This window comes from Empidonax traillii, unplaced genomic scaffold, assembly GCF_003031625.1.
Source record: "Empidonax traillii isolate 1590-97213 ecotype Southwest subspecies unplaced genomic scaffold, ASM303162v1 scaffold385:size1130455, whole genome shotgun sequence".
Classification (NCBI taxonomy): Eukaryota; Metazoa; Chordata; class Aves; order Passeriformes; family Tyrannidae; genus Empidonax; species Empidonax traillii.
Window position 1 is genome coordinate 427,909 of NW_020955578.1, and position 11,460 is coordinate 439,368.

General features: G+C 36.6%; 1 protein-coding gene across 1 annotated transcript in view; it reads left to right on the top strand.

Annotated features, from left to right (window-relative positions):
* The window catches only part of FRS2 (fibroblast growth factor receptor substrate 2), a 49,717-nt gene that overhangs the window by 23,144 nt on the left and 15,113 nt on the right, over positions 1-11,460 (top strand). The window contains exon 2 of the mRNA XM_027893272.1: positions 10,717-10,822. The gene's annotated coding sequence lies outside the window, so the exon portion shown is untranslated. The remainder of the gene's footprint in view (positions 1-10,716; positions 10,823-11,460) is intronic.

Genomic DNA, 11,460 nt, shown 5'->3' on the forward strand with positions numbered 1-11,460 from the left:
AAAGACCTTCCCCGGTTCTTCGTTCGCGAAGACTGGCCATTGCATCTAATAAAATAAAGCTTTGTAGGGCTCTATATTGAGAGGTCTAGGTTACTACAGAAATTTCTGCAGTGTTTCGGAAGTGATCAAGAAGGACACATTTTACAAGACCCTAAAAGGAGCTTTTCTTAAAAAAATGGAAATATAATACAAGGAAGCAGACCTTTTAGCTGTGTTAAATGTAAAGGACTATGAATAAAGACTTTTTTGTTAAATGAAACTTTGCTCTCCATTATACAGGTAGATCAAACTAGTTTTTGGTAACTTCCATCTCCAGTCGAAATACACAAATATGGTTATAGTTGGGTTTTACTTAAATCTGCTTGGCAGATCCTAACAGTCAGAATACTTATGAGTTGGTGTAGCCCAAAGCACGGATAGGCATCTATGCAGTCAAGTTACCATGATTTAGCAAATTGGCTGCATTAAGTAAATGTTCTAATACTCTTCTTCCTTGCAAATACAAAGAAAAAAAAAATTAACCTCCTTTTTGGCAGATGAAGTCCAGTGGTGACAAAAGATACCCTAAGACTGTGCATTTTACTTCAGTGAATGATCTACATAGTTTTGATTTAGAGGTGTAACTAGCTGTTGTTAATCTTTCCTTTTTATACAACAGATTGGGGCTACGGGGTAGATAAAGCTGAATGATTATTAGAGTTTCCACTTAAAGTGGGAAGAAAAAAATGTGCAAGGAACACATGAGGAGGCATGTAAATGAAATTAAGAAAATCACAAGTTTCAAAAGTGATGGAAAGAGTTCTATGCAGATCGAAAAATGGTAAATACAGAAGGCAAATTATTTTTTAAAGAACACAGGTTTAATGAGATATTGGGAGGATGTGAATATCAGCATTCCAAGAGACAAAAGCCATACAGAAAAGCTTGATGTTCAGGTAAGGCCAGGTTCCTTGTGCCCAAGTGCTAAGAACTTGCTGATAGTGAAAGAGGAACCAATGGATGGATGAAGAAGGGCAGTATTGAGAATACACACTGAAATTTTACGTACTGTATTTGTTTATTTTTATAAAACACAGTGTCACGGTCTTAGTTTGGATAGCATCTTGCTGAATCTGCTTAGCATTTCAGTAAGAAAGACCCTGTAGAAACAAGGCTTTCCAGCATTGTTTCTATTAGTGTATTAGAAGACTGTGTGCAAAACATGTCAAAAACATAAAAGCAGAAATTAACCTCTCCTAAAATGTTTGAGGGAACAGTGTTTCAGAGATTAAAATACTACAAAATATAAACTCAGTGTCATTTACTTAATTACAAAATTTGGCACTTTTGCTGGCTTTGAAAACTTGGCAAGACCTGTGTGCCTCAAGTTTTAGTAGGCATTTGTGGTTAAATATTGGAGAGCTGACTCACTATTTAAACAATTTCGAACCAGGCTTCCTTTTCAAGAATTAAGCTAGATTCTCTCTTCTTCTTCTTTGACCCCATTACTTGACCTAATTATTGTAGCCTTCCACTTTATTTTCCCATCTCCTTTCCTTTCTCCTTGATCCTGTATCCAAAAAGCTTTTCCATAGCACTGCTCTTAAAACTTCAGTCCCATTTCTACTGGTCTGTTGTTGTGTAAAAGTGATGCTATCTGTGTATGCTATTCCTCACAGGACATTTTAAAAGAGATTCAGAATTTCCAAGAATAAAATAATTTAGTAGTGCTTGCTTGTTTAACCTAATGTTGTGGTTTGGAGTTTGATGTTCTGGCTGTTTCTTTTAAAAGGATTTAGTTAATCTGGCAGACATTCACAGAAAACACTATGGTTGTGTGGATCTGGAGAAATTGTTTTACTAAGAAATTGAAAAATATTTGCATGTGTGTAAGTTGTTTTAAAAATGATACCAAGTAAAACGTAAGTCTTGTTTCTCTGGAAGTTTAGAGTAAGAGGATCATTTTTGGAGAGTGATTAAAGAGTAGAGCAAGGAACGATGTGCCACATCCTCAGAAGGATTAATGGGGATGGTAGAGCAAACTGCTTTTGCACTCCTGTTCAAGATGCATGTTTATTACAGACCTAGAGTGTGTGTGTGCACCTGTTGAATAGAACAGTTGTGCCAACCTAGTACCTGAATGAAATGTGTGATTACCCTTTATATCGCATTAGGATAGGCCAAAATATGGGGTACCACACCTCAGGATAAAGGAATGCAGTTCTTAGAATGTCATGCTAGAGCAAAGTGGAAAGGTGTAGGATCAGTGTTACATAAATTGATTTTAAACATCACAAATTTAGTGTTGGCACAGCATTGCTGCCTGCTGCAATTCTCTCTGTCTTAGCTGTTTGAGCTAGACTTTAATCTTAAATTCTACTGTAATTGTGAATATAAGAACTTTTCTGTCAGAACGAGCATGGTTTTTGAAGGAATTACTGGTGAACAGGGTTCCTACAACTTCATTACTAATTCACCTAAGTTTGAGCATTTTGCTATAATGATCACTTTTAAGGAGAATTGTAGAGAGTTAATTTAATAGTAGCATTTAATTTCAAAATTTTGCATAATGACTCTTCAAGATCAGTTGGTAGTCCTGAATTTAAACACACAACAAGGCTCCTAATTTGCTTTTCTTTGTTTTATTTTATTTTAATTTCATGTCATTGGATATTTTAAGTGGCACTAAAGCAGCGTGGGGTGAGGGGAAAAAAATAAGAAGTTGCTGTTAATTTTGATTCCAAATATACAGAAACATATACAGCAAAACAGATTGAGTTGTGAGGTGACCTGAGTGTTAAAAAGCAGGAGTAAGGAAAAAAAAGAAAGCCTCCTGTGAGTTTGAAGAGCAGGCAGTTGGCAGCAACAGAAGGTGCTAGCGAAGGAATGCTGCTGAGAGGGCGAGTTCTTGGTACAATCCTGCATCAGCTTCTCGCTGCATGTTCAAAGAGGGTTCTGAGGGCAATGCGCTGAAACGGCAAGCTTGTGTGCTGAAGCTTGTGTGTGGTTGCAATAATTTTGTTTTCATTGGAGCCAGAAGGCTTTACAGTTTAACTTGGGCTTTGCCAGTTTTGTTTTTTTTGTTTTTAGTGTTTTGGTTTTTTTTTTTTTTACTTTAGAGAGGGCTAAAGAGAGAAAAGGAATGTACATTTATTACTGTGTTTTAATCATAAGTCTGACAACATGCTCATTTACTAAAAATCTTGAGGTAAAACTCCACCTGTTCGCATAAGCAAAGTTATAAACTAGGTTCTGCAACTTCACCTCTACCATTCATAGTTTGTTTTCCATAATTGCAGCCAGCGGCACCAAACTCTTTCTCAGCATGTTTAGTTTCTTCTTGGATCTCCTTGGTTGTAGCTTTTAACTCTGTTATGGTCTGCTAGTACTACTGCTCTTTCATCCTTCTAGTACGTAGGACCTTCAATATTAATTTTCTTAGTAACCGTTGTGAAGTGGATGAAGGGCAAGGACTATTTGTGATCTTAGTTCAGTTTGCTTTATTGTTAAAGTGCCTTCTTCCCAAAACACATTCGCTCTTTGAGGGTGAATTGTTGTTACGTCATTGTTTGTGCGATGATGTAACCTGGACACCTGACAGAAAATGAGTTGATTTGGGTGACAGTGGCAGGCATGGGCAGGCCAGGAGACCATTTCGTGCCCCTTTTGCTGTATCTCTCGTGGGTTTCTTCCAGTTCTGCTGAATGCTCATATCCCTTTAAACCCCTGTGTTTTCCACCGGAGGACATTCTGCCTTTGGCACCTCTTACGTCTGTTCTATCTCCAATCAATAAAGTCTTTGCTGATGTACAGATTTACCCCTACTCCCCCCTTGAGAAATTACACAGCAAAGAAGTCCTTTTTGTGACCATTGGGGAAATAAGGCTCTTGGATCTGACCACTCTCAATAATTACTAGTTCAGGGCAAATGCTTTCTTTTGGTGCTGCATCTCTTATGTGCATGTGAGGTCTGATATGTGGGAGTCCCGTGTTCCAGAAACCCAAGTTTTGTTTTCCAGTTGAAAGAGCTTGGCTTCATGGCAGTGAAGATATGCTAGCCAAAGTAAACAGAAGGTCAAAGTAGGGGTTATTTTAAGTCCTAAGTAGGATACCAGGATTCTTAAATCATATAGAATTTGCCACCGTGGATTACATCACAACTCTGAAGACGCAGGATATGCCACATCAGATAAATAGGTTTTCCGTTTAATCCATTGTGAATTGGGCAGTATTCAGCTACCAGAAAAACTCAAAGGACTGATTGCAGTACCATTTCTGCCTCCTTCACCTATCCTCTGGAAGGAATAATGTGCCAATAAAACAGTTGTTATTTTGCTCAGTAACATTTTTCTTACCTGGTAAATTGGTTTCTCTTATTTGTCTGTTTGCTGTCTTCCACTTTCATCCAAAGCTTGTTTTGTACAGAAAGATTAAAGCTGCTTTGCTGCAGTGACAACTCCAGTTAATGAGCAGAGGGTGTAATGAGTTAGTTAGAAATTGTCTATGTATAACCTGAAATGTTCAAATTTATACTCTGTTTCTATTTAATCTCTGAGGTAACAGTCTCCAGGTGAAATTATTCTGTGTAGAAGAATCACTGACATCAACAAGTGCTCAAAAACTGTTGAGAAATTTAGTTATAATGTATCTGCAGGGATTTGGCTGTGTTTTCTTCAAGTATTTCCAATTGTGGGACTTTAAAAGAGCAGAAAGATGTACTGGAATGAGCTTCAGGGAGGGGCAGGTACTATGCTGTGTGGCTGATCCTAGGGAAAACAGAAAAACAAAACAAGTTGAGTGGCGTTGTAAGTGTTCAAAGCAATTGAGTATGCAAACTTCAGCTGATGTCATAAGATTTTGGGTTGGTAAAATTAATGCAAATTTTGGCATTGGTTAGGGTGAATTTTTAAATAGGGGATTTAATTCCCAATTCACGCAGTCTCTCTGAAAGTATATTTTCCCATGGACACATTATGTTCTCAGTATTCGTTATGAAGGATCTAGAAAAATAGGCTGCTTTATAAATTGCATCCCATTCTTCCTGCTTATATTTTGCAGGGTGAAAATTCACTATTAAACAAACCTGAATGCACTAGTTTTAAACAAAAATCAAGACATATTTAATATGGTGTGCAAGGGTGGAAATGATGAAACATGAAGAATGACGAATCTGAAATAAATAAATTCATATTTAATTTCATTCTGTTGAAGACTTATAAGGAAAAATAGGTACTTAAGGGAAAAATTAAGGACAGGGAAAGAGATAAAAAGTTGCAGAGTGGTATCTGTAAATGTTTGACTAGTTTTATTTCTATATACTGAAAGCCATAAAAAAGATTAAAAATAACTTCTGTTTTAAAAGAAATCAGTCTTAAGACTTCTGTAACACTCCTCTAAGAATCCACTCATTCAATTATGATGAAATCAGAGTTCTTGTTTTGAATAGGTTGTCTTCTTCACTGAGTAATTTGTGTGAGAGATTGCAGCGTGTGCTAGGCAGGTGTACTGACAGTCACTGTAATACTGAGTTGGAGGTGCCTCTGCTCTAAATCTCTGTGTCAATGTAAACATCCAAACACTTGAGGGCCATGAATTTTGAACTTTGGGAGGAAGTTGACAAAGCTAGTTTATCATGTTTCAGTGTGTTCACTCCTAGTGTCTAGGTTACGTGCAATTTAGACAACCAAAATTTGGACTCTTGTTTCTTACACACTAAACAGAATGATTTCAGTTTCTGTGGGGCAGAGGCACTGGTTGACAGTGTTTGGCTTAGTGACCTAAGATACAGTATGAATCTGGTGTCTAATTAAATAATAAAAACAAGCTTTTTTTTTCATATTGTATAGATTTTTCCTTTACACATTTCCACTTGAAGTAAAGAATTCACTGTTTTGGTTTTTTTTTAGGCTCGAGATGTAGGAAAAAAATGTGTCTATAAGAGGCAAAATCTAGAAATGTGATGGATCTGTTGCTGCATGAAGTATTTGAAGGGCTACTATCTTCAGTAATACTTTGGAAGAAAATAATGTTTATTTTTAGGCACTTTTTAAGAGGTTACAGCATTAACATACTTGAAGGAAGGAATAAGGGGGAGTTTTACTTATACTAAGCAATTTGTGCATATTTTTATATTGATACAAATAATTTGCCATATCTATCACTTCTGATAATGCCTGAACTCAAGATATGAGGAGAACAAGCCCTTTCTAGACTTGGGAAGATTCTTTGTGGAAAACTGTTTCTACATTTAAGCTGCAAATACAATAGGCCTCATGTCTCCTAGTGGAGACTTTCTGGGTTTTCAGAAAAATAAAAAGGAAGTGTTGTCTCCCACTTGCCTCTGTAGTCTGTAGTTTGAAGCTACATCCTCTTACCTGAGAAGAGGCTAAGGAGGGGCACCCTGAAGCTCACTCATTTCAAACAGGCTCACACTACAGGCTATGGAACCCATTTTAGAGATATTTTAAGAAGTGACAGAGTTGAAACTGTTATTGAAGACAAAAGAAATACAAAGTGCCAGGCAGTATCAAGTTTTAAAAATAATTAATTTGAAAAAAAATATTCTGCTCAGTGCTAGAATAGTTTAATTTAATATAATATATTATGTTTTATATATATTATTTTAATATATAACAATTTAATTATTTAATTTAAATATAACAATTTAAATACATTAATGAAAAGGTGAAATAGTCTTGATTTTGGTATATCCATCTGTCAGTGAGTTTGCAATTTTAATATACTCAAAAATGTGCATAATTTGGTTTGCTTTTCATCATAACCACTTTATTTCTACAGAAAATTATGTTAAATGTAGAGGGTTTGATGATACTGCCTTTTATTGTACCTTTTTAAGCAAATATTTTAAATAAGAGTAAGAAGTAAAAACGCAGAGGATTTTAATGTTCTAGTGGTTGGGATTACGTCCTTTCATTTTTACTAATTTTTTTTTAGTAGTATAAGCCAAACAAGAAACAATCTTTGAAAATGGTCAATGCTGGCACCTTAAGAGTAAGTGTAGTATTCTAAATTGAGTGACTTAGATTGTTATAGGCAAAAATGACAGTATAAGTGTGTGTTTATATCACTTAGATGTGATAAATATTATCAAGTGCTTGATAATATGTGAATGAGTAGGTTTGGGTTCTTGACAGGCGGAGTGCTAACAAACAATCTGGACACAGGCACCTTTCTCCAGTTATTTCATTGTACTCATTGGGCTTTCTAGATATTAAAATTTCTGAATGTGCAAAAAGCCCGAATGACTTTTTTTTCACTACAACTTTGTGGCATAAAATGATTTTAAATTATGTTAATGAACTTCAGTTATTTTTTCTGCTCTCTACTTGTAGGTCTGAGAGCAAGACATAACAGAGGACCTAGCACAGTGGCGGGTTTGAAAGGCCATGGGAAAGATTGTGTGCAAACAATGCAAGACACCATTGCTTCTTCCAACCTCTGCTTAGGTGTGCTACAGTTTGGGTTTTTTAACTTCCCTGATTTTTAGGAGATGTGGAGAGGAATTCACGTGTACAGAAAATATTCCCCAAAGTTAGTGTTTGAGTCTGTAACCAGAGCATGTTAAAGCCAGATTTTAGGTCAGCTTAGCAACTATGAGCTGACTTTAATGAGCAAAAGGAGGAGTATGATTGCAGCGTGTCTAAGCGGGAGCGCTTAGGAGTGGGAGCGTGTGGGAGCGTGTCACAAGGGGAGCACTTGCCTTGTTCAGACCTTTCCCATCCTGGGCGAGACTACAGCATTTAAAATGTTAGAATTTCTACAAGTTTTGACTGTGTCTTTTTTTTTCCCCCCCCTAAGTATCTATTCTTTTTACACTGATGCCTTGTCTTCCTTGACTTCTGAGAGATTAGTATAACTTGTTGCCCCTGATAAGTCTATGAAGAGATATGGTTTACTTTACAAAGCCCAGTAATAAATCTTCGTGAAGTTACAGCAGTTCCTAACTTTCACTCCCATTAACAAGGCTTAGATAAGTGCTGGTCCTGGTTTGTCTTGCCTGGGATTTTTACTTTGCAGTGCGGTAATGAATGTGTTAGGGAGAAGCAGAAACTGCTCTCCATCCTCTTCCCCCCCCTTGCATGACTGCACCCAAACACCACTGATGCTTCTTGAATGGGAAATCAGAGCTCCTAAATTTGACACTGTAGACATAACTGAAGAGTTTAAGATTTAGAGTTGTAATTGTGAAAATGTCTACTTCTCCTCATATGTTTAATTTTTGGTAAATATTTTGCAATCTGGGGAGATTTAGGAAAATCCCAAACAGAATAAATAACCAACTTGTAATTGGAAGCAACTGACTGGAGAATTTTGTTACTGCTTTACATTTAAAAAAAGTTAACTGCTGTAAAATTATGGGGAAAAAAATTGTGCACTTTTTTTTATCTGTCAAAAACTCTGCCTAGATTGTTTTAGAGTCATTCTTAGGGAACTGAAACAGGCTAGTCTGCTTTAGGTAGCCAAACCATGTGAAAGCTTTAAAACTTTGCTAGGTAAACACAAGTGCAAACATACCTGCAATAGAGTATGTTGCCTGTGAAAATTTTTTATTTTATTATTTTTCTAATGACTACCCATAAGATTCCGCTAGAGTGGGTGGGTCAGGTTTTCTGCTCCTCTTCCATTCTTATGTCCTGAAGATTTTAGCAGGGAATTTGGTAAACTTTAAATCTCAGTCATAGTGAAGGGGCTCATTTTTCTGAAAGCTGGGCTGAGGCGACTAAGGCTGTGGTTCTGTCCCCAGCTGCTCTGGCACTTGCTAGACTCTCTGCTGAGCTGGTTTGGTACAGTAAGCAAGCAAAAGTCTAACCTGACTAAAATCATAGTTAAATAATACCATTCAGATTGGGTAGGGCCAACACAGAACCAGAGCCTGTGCATGTTGCAGAGGGATAGGTCCTAAATACAGCTATATGCAAAAGTACATATCTGTCAAGCAGTTCAAGAAGGGTTTTTTTTGTGTACCTTTGTGAAATCTAGGGTTTAGTTGCAAGTTAAGTATAAGTTGTTAATAATTTCCTTTTTTAGTGTCTTATGGGAGTGCACTCAAAAATTTATGCTGCGTTGATGTCCTCCATTTACATTAACTAGAATGACTTTATTGGGTCACACTTGAAGTATCAGCTTGTCCAGTATTCTATTTCTGACAGTAAATATTAATTTCTGACAGCAAATAGTAAATATATAGGGAAGGGAATAAAAAGAAGAAACATTTTATGATCAGTCTTTAAGACACTTCTAAGTATCTGCAACTTAGAGACTTTTTGAGCCAAATGTGACATCCTTGAGTTTAAAAGGTCTTCATGGAGCTTGCATTTGTCCAATTACTTTCTGAGCCTGTAAATTTTTGGAACTCATTTCCACATGACATTGTGGATCACAATAACTACATACCATGTAGAGTATTTCTGTGTAGTTTTTTGAACTTGCCCCTTAATGTCAACTGATGTTCCCTAGTGCTTGCATTTGGAAAATAGTTCTGCTTTATTTATCTTCTTTGTGTCACCTATAATTCTGTGCTCATTTTTTCTGACCTCTCTGCTCAGTTTTTTCAGGCTGAGCCATATAAGTAGCATATTTCTGGTTTTACTCTGTCTTTTTTTGACAGGGGAGGCCTGAACTGCATGCATTACTACATCTGGGGATGCACTGTGGATTCATACAAAAAATTGTGGGTTTGGCTCTTTTAGTTCTTTCCAAGCGGTTATGTTTCATTTTCTTAATGGTAGCTATGGAGCTGTTCTCTTGCACAATCCCTTCGCAGTAAAAGTTGTTTCGCAACTGTTGTAATGATGCTGTAATGATGCCTAGGACCTGGTATGAATTTGGGACTACATTACTCTTGATATCATGCAAAAAAGAAGAGTACTTCGGTTTCCCAAGATGATTTTAATCCAGGGGTAAGGCAGAGGACAGCAGGTGAATAGAAAGTATTTCAGCAAAAAATTTGTAAGCAAAGCTGCACTGGTTTCAAAGAAGTTTGCGTAGACATCCTGAAAGACTGATAAAAAAGACTAATAATAAAGCATATTTCTGAGAAATTAGCCCTTCTCTTGAGTTTAATAAGCAGCATCAAAGGAAACATTAAATGCTTGTTTGGCAGTTTTACAAACAGAGAACAGAGGCTGCTAACTGTTGGCATGATGGAAGCAGCAGTTGAGTTTTCGTGTTAAATGTGAGTGGATAGCTGGTGTGAGAATAATCCAGGGGGTGAGGGGAAGTAAAAGCAAACAATTTATGGTTCATGTCATGGAGCAGGAATCGTAAGGAAAGCAGAGAAAGGGTGATGTGTTAGCCATACAAGTCAGCATTTGTGTATGTTCACTAGAATAAGCAAGGGGAAGTTACACAGAGTAAGTTGTGTGTGTTCTTCTGTTTGTGTGCTGTGGTTTGGTTCAGTATGTACTGAGGATAACGGGAGATTCTCATCCGTCATTTCCACACACTAAATTGAGTAAGCAGTGAGTGGAGAATTAATGGAGTCGGCAGTGTGACAGGCTGTGTTGCAGAAAGGAATACCAAATTATTTTCTTCCAAGGCACAAAAGCTCCAAAAGATTGGACTTGTCTAAAACATCACTTCAGATGCCTCCTAGTCATGAAAACCTCACTTGACATTACAGTGACAAAATAATAATAAACAGAAGCGTATATTTTTCTTAGTTTACTAACTAGCATCTTAGAAATAAGAAAAAATGATGTTTATTTACTCTTCTAGTTCTAGGTCAAATGATTCGTTCTGTGACAAGACATCATGACACTTTGAGTATGACAGAAGCCCTGATGCTGCAGCAGAGGCTGGGAATATTAATGGCCAAATCTAGGTGAGTGATTTTTAATTCTGCCAGTTCCCTAGCTGTTTAATTTCTTCCTTATAGCCTTGATTCATATCTCTCCTTGGAAGCAGCATTGCAGTTCTTGGTTTTCTGAAATATTAATATTTGAATATATTTGAGACAAAATAACGAGCTTGTACGATTATTGATTACATAACCTTTCTTTGTCATTCTTGAGATACTGATGCTATACATCTTCATATGCTACAGCTTTCTTCTTGCAACTCCAGTGATTTTTTTTTTCCCCTCAAACTACTTTGCAGTTAAATTTTGAAGGTTATTTTTAAAGTTTTCAGACACCTACCTTCAACGGATTTGATCAGTTATTTTATGCCAAATGCATAGAAAGTTATGATACAAACATCACGCAACTATCTAGTTATGTTTACACTTTGTCAAAACATTTGAGGTCTAAGTGCATGCATTTGTGCCTTAAGAATAGCTATTACTGCCTGTATCTCCCTTTCTAAATAGAACAGGAAATAAATAATAATAATAATAATAAAATGAGTAGTTAAAATAACAATGGGTGTATGTGTGAAGATTATTAAAAGTGGTTTGGAACTGATTGATTTGACTGATTAATAACATTCAGAACTTCTCCCCACTGGTCCCAGTCCTGTTTA